Genomic DNA, 11,471 nt, shown 5'->3' with positions numbered 1-11,471 from the left:
TTTGAAAGCGTGATATATTTTTATGAGAGAATAAAGCAAACATGGAAAATGAACGCCCAACCGCTGATTTTATCCGTCTCAAAGTCATATTCCTCGACAAAACTAATAGAAAAATTCAATTTTACATTGAATATTGGCTGGCATACACACTATTTTTATCGATAATGCGGCAAACGCGCGACAGAATCAAATTGAATAGTAATCACGATAGAAACAGCGCATCATCGATAGTCGACGTATGCGAGATTGGAACAAAGGAAATGGGAAATAAAAACCGCCATGAATAAATATGCTCATGTGATTGCTCATGAATGTGATTCCACAAATGAAACATATCGGGAAAAATCGTCCGCTTCCTCTGCGCTTCGGTGGAGTGTGTTACTGCGAGCTTCCTATTCGATTAGACGCGAGTATTGATGCTTCATCACACATGCGTTACACTCAGTTACACTTTTATCAGCACATTTACAGCACCATCGTTGCGATTATCGTACATTATTTCCGGAGCAAAACCAAATGCACGACATAGCAAGCGGGACAATGTAAATAAATGACCGTTGCACAAAATCGACGATGATATTTCCTTTGCAACTGATTTCGTCTCGGACATTTTTTTTTAACGGCATTCAAGGCGCAGTTCTTGATGTGAACCAATCAAAATTGCAGCTACTTTCAGAGGAAACTGAAACAAATGCATTCGAAATGTTTGAAAACGAAACATTACATAAAATACAAATGTAATCACTATGCTTTGTTTGGATTGAAAAATCGACAAGTTTCCTCATGTGGCACGCTTTTCGCATATTTTATCAATACTTATTTAGTTTAGCAAAGTTAATCGACGATTTTTTCTCGACTTTTGCTAACGATCGCCGTTTTATCAAAGATTTTACGCCACATTTGAAATGTTGCACACGATTTCGTATGCTGACTAATCTCATTGGACACATACTTTTTCATACGATACATTGAAAAACCGTATTTATTTTATCCAATGGGTAACAGCATTCTGTTAATCGTATGGAAATACGACAACAATTTGTCTGCATCCAACATAGCTAGTTTTGCGATTGTAGTGGCGCTGCTATGCTCAAGTATGTTACTGTATTCGAAGAAGATCCACACAAAAAGGAATGAAAATTTTTCGTTATGATTTTTTTCTATTGAATTTTTTTGAATGTATTTTACATTACAAAAACAACTACTGCGGCGCTGCGAACGTTTTGACAGGTATAGAAGTCAATTTTTAGCAGGCATTGATTTTATCAATATGTGGTTCAAGAGCAAGGAGGAAGCATACTAATAAGCATAAGTTCTTATTCAATTTTCTTAAAATTAATCCACACAGGGAAGAATGGTTGAGATTTTTGGTACAATGGATTTCTTTTTCTCGTAAAAATAATCCAAAATTTAGATATCTTACGAGAAAATTTATTTTTTTCAGACAAAATTTGGTTTTAGATATCTTAATTTTGGATTATTTTTACGAGAAAAAGAAATCCATATTGTACCAAAAATCTCAACCAATCTTCTCTGTGTGTAGGGTCTTATGTGACACGCGAGTCAACCCAAATATCACAAGTCAGTAGAAAAAATATAAACAGCGAACGAGTCTTGCGAAACTGTGTGAAATCTTGCGAGTCTTTCACGACATCTTAACGAGTCTTTCATATGAAATCACTGAACCAAACTTTTTCATTGAGTACATACATTTTTGATATGTTAATTGATCGTAGCAGACTCGTACTGATTCGTAGTTTTACAAATTTCTATGCTACGATTCGCACCACATTTATGAAATTCAGTTGAAACATCTATCTTACGTATGTATTAATTATTATTCAATGAATATTATTCATACATCCAAAAACTTTTAAATTTTCATTTAATTCCAACTAAAAATTGGTTGGTGTCTAGTGTGGATGTCCAAGACGAGTGTGCAGAGAAAAAAGCGAATCAATATGATGTGTATCAATAAAATGCCTGTTGGCTATTGAAATCTTGAAAAATATTGGTGTTTGTTTCGTGCGACGATTTGTTCACTTCATTTTCCGCCTTATTTTCGTCCATCGTCGCTAGGGCAACGGTCGATTAAAGTATTTCATCCAATTGGTGAACGAAATCGAAATGTTCAAATTTAATTTCGATTTTTGTGGATTAGTTTGATTTGGTTTCTGTTTTTTTTTGTTTTGTTCTCTTTTGCTGCTCGGTTTCGTTTCAATTGAAAATATATTGCGCAATTGACACACGTAATGAGTGTATATACACTAGCGTTGTATAGAACGCAAGGACCGGGAGTATAATATGGCGGATTTGAATGAGTGAAAATATCAACAAGCTCATACCCTTTTATTGGCTTTAGAAACACTCTGCCTCCCCCTTACTGCCCTCGTGCTCGAACTCAATTTTATGGTCGATTTCGATATATATATATATATATATATTCGATTGCACTTCAAAGGCATAATGAAATCGATGCTCAATTGAAATGTGTGGGGGAAAGTTTATTGATTGTTTGAAATCGAATGACATTCATCTAATTTTGAGCATTTCACCATATCACCACGTCTCATTCTCCTACCGCATGACCGCCGTTCGGTCGGATAGTTGAAAAATGTTCAATCTCGGTTTGTGCATTTTCTGGCCAAATACTGTTGGCTGTTTTTTTGCTCTCAATGTTTGACTGGGACAGGCAAGTTTTTGTTTGAGAAGCAGAAAAACTGGCGTTGTGGATTAATTAAAAGAGCAAAAGTTAAGCACTAAATTGTAAATTATTGCACCATTTGCCATCGGAATGTTCATAGATTCAGAATATATTTTGTGTTCTGTCATATATCTGGCATTTTTTACCTAGTTCTTTTTTTCTTCGTATATGTTTGTATGTGTGAGTCATGTGTTCGTCGCACTTCCTACCGCTATGTTACGCATTTGCATGTGTTTTTTTCTCTCGTACGATTTTCAAGACAAAGAAAAATGGTGTTCCACTTCTTTCCGCATTCAGTGGTGCGCTAATGTGACGAATATTTACCGATAAAAACGAGAACACACACAACTGATACCAAACACCATCATCCTAATGCAATTCACAAAACCGAAAAATATTTTAAAGCGGAAATGTTCGCCAGCGCGCTTGAAATGTGCTTTTGACAAACAGTGGGATAAAAAAAAATAATTCGCATATCGAACAAAAGCCAGCAAGACAACGCGGGATGAGAAAAAAGACAAGAGATGAACACAGAGAGACATTGGAAGGAGAGAGGCATTAAATGGGAAAAAAATGTAGCGAAAAAGCGGAAACTATTCGTTTACGTTTAATACGCGCCAGTAGATAAATGGGATGCATTCACTGGTTTGTGCATTTAAATGTTTACTTGTGTGTGTATGTGTATGGTTTTTTTTCCTCTCTGTTCGGTTTTTGATATGAGCGAATGCTTTAAAATGATCAAGTAAAATATGCAGCAAAGCGGAAAAATTCATCGCTAGGATTCATTTGTGAGAAGTGCGTGTACGAGAGAGACAAAGGCAAGCGAGAGAGAGAGAGACACTAGCGAAAAAGGAAGAGAAAGAGAGCGACAGACTGAGCCTGAGTAAGAGCGAGAGCGACATCAAAAGCGAATGAGATAGAATGCGCTTGAGTAAGAGAGAGAATCTGGTAGAAAGAGTGTGAGAGCCGACAGAGACAACGGGCGCACATTGCGCGTATTGGTGACAAATTAGCGAGTTATAAGCATTCTGCTTCTCTTCTTTGCGATTTAATTGTATTTTATGTGCATGTATTCATTTAGATGGCATCGCCCGAGCAAACGGGAAAAAATGTGGCGCTCCATACAATTAATTAAACATGGCGGCTATGATTGTGTGTGTGTTTTTTGTTGTTGTTCGAAAGTCAGTGCAATAAGGTCCCGATGGTGTTTGTTGGTGGTGATATTTGTTGCTGGTTGCTGGTTGATGTTACCTTTTACTGTTGGTGGTGCCTCTGATGATGCTTCAATCTTTGCTGGTGATAGCAAAGCTACCGATGATTGTGGTGATGCTGATGAGTTTATTGTTGCTGTCGTTATTGATGTTATTTAGTGAGATCAAGCTGATTCTTGACCGATCTAGAAAGCATCCATTTTTCATTCCTCTTGAGCGGTAATTCCATTCAATTGGACAAATAGTGGTTTATATCCGATTTTTCCATGATATTCTATCACTTTCTCTCCTCTTTCTCTTCCCTTTTTCTGTTCCTCTCTCTTCTTCTCTCCTCAATCATCGTCATTGTCGTCTTTAGTCACGAGCGAACAAAAAAAAATTATTGACTAACATTATTTACGATTATGATTATAGTAACGCCTTTTCTGTCCATAAATACGCTTATCTTCGATTCTCCATCGCATTTATTCATATATCAAGAATATTGAAACGCATACGTCAATTGCACAACGCAATCAAATCGCTTTCTCTCTCTCTCTCTCTCTCTCTTACTCTCAATATCTCTCTCACGATCAAATTTTGCTGGAATATCGATATAACTGTTTTTTTTCTCTCGTTCCACCACTGTTGAAACGAGACACGATGTGCCGACAATGGTGCGAGAAAATATTGATAGCAAATAAACACAAAAACCCAAAGAATTTCGCCCAAATTCAATCGCGTTCGATTTTGGTGATTTTGTTGTGCAATGCACCGAAAATTGGAACGAACGAACGAACGAGCGAGCGAGAGGCAACGACAACTGTTTTACGTGTAAATCCAGAGAAAGGAATAAAATACATACAATACAGCGAATCAAATCACAATCATACACAGACACACACGAACGACGAACGAAAAAATCTCGCATAAAATTTATATATCTGCAACGAAAAACAAGTGGAGGGTTATTTATTTCAATTCAATAAAATCCATTAATCATTTGTATAATCTAAATGTGCATAAATAGTCGCTCTCTCTCTCTCTCTCTCTCGCTTTCTCTCTCTCTCTCTGTGTGTGTATCGATTTATTGAATGGTGCGTGAAATGCATAAACGAGGATATCCCGTGGTTGGATCACCACACATTTAGAGCATTATTCTCGTGTTGTGGATGGCTTTGGTCCATAAAATCGAGAACTGGAAAGCGAGATAGAACGAGGAAACGAGGGACCGAAAGAAAAGGAGAAAGAGAGGCAAAGAGAGCAGCAGAAAGACTTGTAGTCCGGGCTCAATTTGCTTAACATGTCAACAATTACGGACGACTTAAGCGACGGTTTCTCAATTTTAATCTTCTTGTCGAGTTGGCAACAATCCGCAACAATCGGCCAAACGACCGTCAACGAAACAAATTACATCGATTCGGATATCTCTTTCTGTGTGTATCCTTTTTGTCGAATGCAATCAATTTATTTTGATTTTGAATATTTTAACTAGGTTTCGGTGTGTGCAGCAGCAGCAGTCGAGAGAGAGAGAGGATGGCAATGTAGTTGGTTTGTGCCAACCAATTTCTTCGATGGCATTTCATGATAGTCGGCCAAACGATTTGCGTCGTTTTTCGGTGGGGGTATATATAGATGTTTTATCGACACGTATGATTTGGCACAAATCCACTGCAATATGGATTAGTCGGTTCGCGTGTGTGTATGTATCGCAAAACAATCCAAACCATATATATGTATAACCATATGTTGGCGAGAGAGAACGAACGATTCAAGCGAGTAAACAAAAACACAAAGAAATGCATATAACGAGAGGCTGCCATAAACCACATATACCATCCCCGGAAAAATACTACACCACTAATAAAAGTCAATGGACTAAATAAATAATTTACGAGTGTGACTCGTATGATTTAAATGTTGCAATCGCAAAGTTATTTGATTGTCGCTTTCAGCGATACTAACAAACCCGACCACATTCTTGCAAAACAGAAGAATAAAATCACGCGCCCGGCGATTTGGTGTCGCAATATCAGTATATTGTGTGCAATGTCGGTCCATCATCGCACATGATTTAGATGCTTTCTATATTTTTCTCGCATTTATCCTTATAATCAAATCAATTCGTTGGCATCTCGTGCATTTATTCCAATATATCCATATGACCGTTGCCCATATTTTCGGAATGCATTCAAATTGAGGATGAACAACATAAATACACCGAAAAAAAGTCAACACCATCATAATCATTTTATGGCTCTGCCATTCATTCCAGCTCGCTAGCTCAGTCGCTCGCTCGCTCTATCTAATTAAAAGTTTTTGAATGGCACCAAAATAAAATTTGATTTCCTGCATCATAATTCATAAATTGCATTTCCATATTTTGTGCAACCATTTCAATAGATCACACAATGCACATACACGACCATTGGATACACTAATACTCGTCTCAACCGTATTTTCAACAAATTGATTATCATAATAATAATTTATTCCAATCTTTTGTCAATTGTTGTAAAAAGTGATCGGTTTTGAAAATGGTTGTTTGAACCAATAATTATGGCTGGGTCTAGTTCCACTCACTCCGGACACTAACACTCTTACTCGCTTATTGGGTCCCTCACTCACTCGCTCACTCACTCGCTCACTAACTACTCTCACACTCTTTCTCTTACTACTCACACTCATTCGTTCGCTCGCTTGCTTGTTCACTCCCTCACACGCTCACAAACCCTCTAGCATCGTATATCTGAGCAACTTTCCGTCGTTTTACTAGAATTCCGTAAATTTTCCACAAAATGAAATACTCAATTGATTGGCCATTTAATTAAATGAAAATCAAATGCAGGCGACCCATCGCGGTGTAGTTATCAACTCATCACAACATTTTGCCCAAGAAAAAAAAATCAAATAAATATATTTTGTGTGTTTATAAGATGGAACCAATCAGAATGAATTGGTGATCTGTTGGATTTAAAAAAAAAATTCAATTTCCTGTTTGTTGTTTTTTTTGGCTTCGACTCGAAGCTGATGGAATCCAATTTTGGACACGTACAATTTGGTATCGTTGTCATTTGATAGGGCGAAACGGAAAAAACCTCGAGCCGAATGGTAAGTGAAACTGAACGAGCCAAAAGAGAAGTGAATTTCCACTAGAAATTATTATGTACACAAAACTTTTATGTTTGATGTACCAATGATGGCGATGTAGACGAGAGAAAAAAAGGCATCAAGACGAGAGAGAGAGAGAGAGAGAGAAAAATTGGTTGGAAATCTGTGTGACTCGGCATCCGAAAATTAATTTTTATGGACAAAATTCGCCGCTGTTTTTTTCCCTCCTTTTCCTGATTTGATTCTCTCAATATGAATACACGGGCAGTAGCAACAGCGGCCGAAGCAGCAGCAGCGAACAAGTAAAGAGGAAGTGGCATGTAACGTAAGCTGAAATTTTCGAGCAATCGGTCCGGATGACATTTACGAAAATTGCATTTGATTGGGCCGAGAAAGAGATAGCGCAAGAGAGTGAGTTTGGGCATGGGCACATCAAAAGCGAACGGGAAAAAAAATCCAAATAATCGAATTTATGTGTTGAAGAGATGGAGGTATTTATTTGACAGGTTTCTCTTTATTCGGACTTATGCGAATTTTCTTCTTGTTTGTTTTTTTTTTTCTATGTGTGTCTCCTTACCTCGGCCCCTTCGCCAAAAACACCGACACAAAGTACAAGCAAAACGAACGACATTCGCATAGTTTTGATTCTATTAGTTTTCCATTCGTCCAATTCTTTCTCTCTATTCTATCTCTGGCTCCCGTTTTCACTTCCTTCGGCTACTTTTCATTGCGCCATTATTTTCTCATCTCTTCGTGTGAGTTGTCTAGCTGGCTTTTTCCTTCTGTTTCTTCCAAACCGTGGTTATCGTCGTTGGATTGGGTAATATTCATTTCTCATTATTAATTTGATTTGTTCAAGTTTATACAAATTGAAAACGTTGGAGCTGATGGGCAGCCACCGAATTTGAAGGCCGGAGGCGGCCACCCGAAATGCATCAATACCACCCGCACCGCGTTGAGCGTCGCCAACCGACGATACCTTCTCATCAAAATCAACTTCGGTTCACTGGCAGCCCACCGATTTTCGTCGTAGCATAGTGCGTACACACAAATCGAAAGAGAGTATATCAAAAATTCAATTACAGCCAAACATATTACGGTAAAATTAACTGACAATTTGTGTCAAAAGAATGAGCGAATTCGAAAAAACATCTCCGCCAACGACGACGCGTAAGAACGTGCTGGAGAGTGGATAGTGAGAGAGTGAGTAAAAAAAAGTGGCATGGAATCGAAGGATTCTCAATAAGTTTGTCTGATGGTCGTTTCAACTGCATTGTTTACTTCGGGAGGAAGAGATAGAGAGAGAGAGAGAGAGAATGTGTATAAAGACAGATTCAAATACAACATTACCAAAAAAAGTAATCGAAGACACGGTACGAATTTTCGATTTGCAAACTTTCGGCTGAACTGTTTGAAAAAACTCGATGCAGTTAAAGTGTGTGCGTTTTTTTTTTCTTCGTCAGATGCCGAAGTCGATGTCCTGGTGTCATTTCAACGGACTGATTTTTCGAAAATCGAATCACAGCCAACGCTGTTGCTGCAACTAGACAGCGAGAGCGAGAGAGGATGAGAGCAAGATTCAATTGAAACAGCGAGAGCGAGAGATAAGGGCGCACGAGAGCGCACACAGTGTGGATGATATGAAGAATTGCTGTGAAAGTTTTCGATTCGATTTTCGATCATTTGAAAAATCGCTTCTTCATGTCTCGTTCGAATGCAAAAAAAGCGAATTAGAGAGCAAGGCAAATAGAGGCAGAGAGTGAAGTAAATGGAGGCAGAGAGTGAAGAAAATACAGGAAAAATACGACCAATAGAAAGATACACAAAGCGCGAGTTACGTTTTTATGACCATTGGTAAATTTCAAATTAAATTCTAAAGTCAAACAGACAACAAACTTTGGCTCTTCTGATTGGCCAACGTAATTCGTTGAAAGCTTTGATTTTTGGCTATTTTTATGGGCAATTTTAAATGAACAAAACTTCCGAACCAGCGCAACTGCCACTGCCAGTGCCGCTGCCACCGTCGCCACCACCATAGCCACATCAAAATCTTTATTAATGGCATTGATACTGAAAACCGCTTGCAAACAGTGCAGCTGCATCCAAACAGCGGTTTGCCGCTACAAAGAGCAACGATCAAATTAATAACCCCACGTTGTTTATACCTCTAACACGCGCACACGCACACTCGCCGAAGGAAAGAGTGAGAGAGGAGCACACGTGTTATTGCCATTATTATATACAAATTCCATGATGTGTGACAATTAATTTTTCATTGTGACTGGTTAATTAAATCGAAACTGAGTAAATCCATAATGAAATTCCGATGTCATATAGTATAAAAGTTAGTGTTGTTGGTATTTTTTTTTATTGACATAAATCTAATTATCATCACAGCTATTGAGCGAACGATGTGCATAGGATTGCTTTTCGACCAACTCAATTTACGTACATATTTATCATTGTTATTGGCAATTTTGAACGCTTCTCCAAGTTAATTGCATATTTTTAATCGACCGGTGTACACTGTACATATACTTCGGCATTGTTCACACACTATGTACATCTAATAGATTGGAAATCACCTATTTTACCATGTTAGTGATTTAAATTGATATAAAAACTATTTGAATGTTCATAGCAATGAAATGTTTCGATACATCGAATGAATTGAAAGAACAACCTTTTGATTGAATCAATTGAAAGAATTAACAATGAATGTGTTTTTTTGGGTTAAAACTGAACTGAAATGCATTTGTCCGATTTTTTCGACCAACGTGTCAGCGTTTGTGCCCTGATTCATGTTAGCGTTTGTGCCCAAATATGTTTGGTTCATCCACAAAATCGAATTAAATCTATGCGAACGGAACAAAAGTTTTAGATAAATTGATGAATCTATTTTCAATCAAACATGCCTATATTTGGGTAAAATTCAAGAGTGAAATGGCATTTGGTCCGAAATCAGCAGTGAAATCAGCATTAAGTCCGTTTATGAAATCAATGTGAGGTTGTTTTATGTCTCTATTTCGAGAGTAACGATATCATTTGTGTTAATTGCCACATTGCCATTTCTATATCCAGCACGAATGGTTAGGTTTTCCTCTAATTTTTCCATTTTTTAAGTCAAGTCTCGACACATACCAATTCCAAGTATGTTGCAATTTACGAACAAAATGCTGAACTAATAAGCGTACAACGAACACATATTGTTCGAAAGAGAGAGAGAGAGAGAGATAATAAAAAGCAAAACACTTTCGGCAGACACACACACAAGCTGTAGTTAACAAAAGCATTTTCCGACAGTGTGAGAAGAACGGGCAAGCCGAAAATGGCATCGCCTCCATTTCACATGGGTATAATAAATAAATGAAGCCGCAAATAGAACTCTCCGGTTCGTCGAGTATAAACAAAGTTTTCGATGTGCTGTTTCTATCTCATCCGTTGTGCATCTATTCCCAAAATTCGATACGGCTGTTTTTCTCTCGGTGTGTGTGGAAAATTACACCGTGAACATTTCAGCCACCATCGACGTCATTGCCACTGCCATTGTCGTCGTCGACGAATGCGCTTTTATTTTGTGTTTCCCTCTTCCTCCTCCTTCTCGCGCTTCCCCTCACACATACTCATTTTCTCTATTTGTATCTTTGACTTCATAAAATTCAAAAATGGCCATTTTCTTCTTGTGATCGGCAACGGATTTCGTTGAACGGAAATGATACATTTTACACTTAGCTCATCGCTTGCACCAAAAATGAGAAAATATTCACGGAAGAAAGCTGTATACAGGGTAGATTTTCACCGTGAATTCGCGTAATTGAATCGTTGAGAATAAATTTTACATCGTATTTAAGTGATTGCAAGAGTGGAGATTGAATTGGGGAACTCGAAATTCAAGGTGTGAATTTATCGCGTAAGTCAGAAAGTTTGAAGTACGATTCCTGATGCTGCTGATTACTTTTTGATTGTGAATTTCTTTTGCGCGAAGATAAGAATTCCAACCCATATGAACCGTTTGCGGAGAAATTCAGTGTGCAGTGGAGATGTGCGGAGTTCGGCGGAAATGCCATATATACGCTAAATCTGAAGCAGTGCGTTCATGGCTACTTAGATGTGTATTGAACAATAGAAATGTAAATACAGCAAAGAGTGCTGTTTCGCTCGCACTTACAGCGTATGTATGGTATCTCTCCCTCTGGCTATCGCTGGGATAAATAAAACTAATTTTTCGTCGCTCCTTTGGTCGTTCATTGCACGAAATTAATAAACACCTCGTAAGTTTTGATATAAACAAGTTCTAGCATTTGTCGTATTTTCTTATATACAATTGGTCTGGTAACCAAGCCTCAGGTCCGAAGTACAAATCTCCTATCCTATTCTAGAATATTTAGCAAATTGAAATGTAGTGCAACGTACTTGTATGTAAAGGTGTCAACGGACAGGCACCTTGTCCGTCCGTCCGTCCGTCC

This window comes from Sitodiplosis mosellana, unplaced genomic scaffold, assembly GCF_009176505.1.
Source record: "Sitodiplosis mosellana isolate CC-2019 unplaced genomic scaffold, AAFC_SMos_1.0 Smas_scaffold_6162, whole genome shotgun sequence".
NCBI lineage: Eukaryota > Metazoa > Arthropoda > Insecta > Diptera > Cecidomyiidae > Sitodiplosis > Sitodiplosis mosellana.
Note: the sequence above shows the minus strand (reverse complement) of the source record.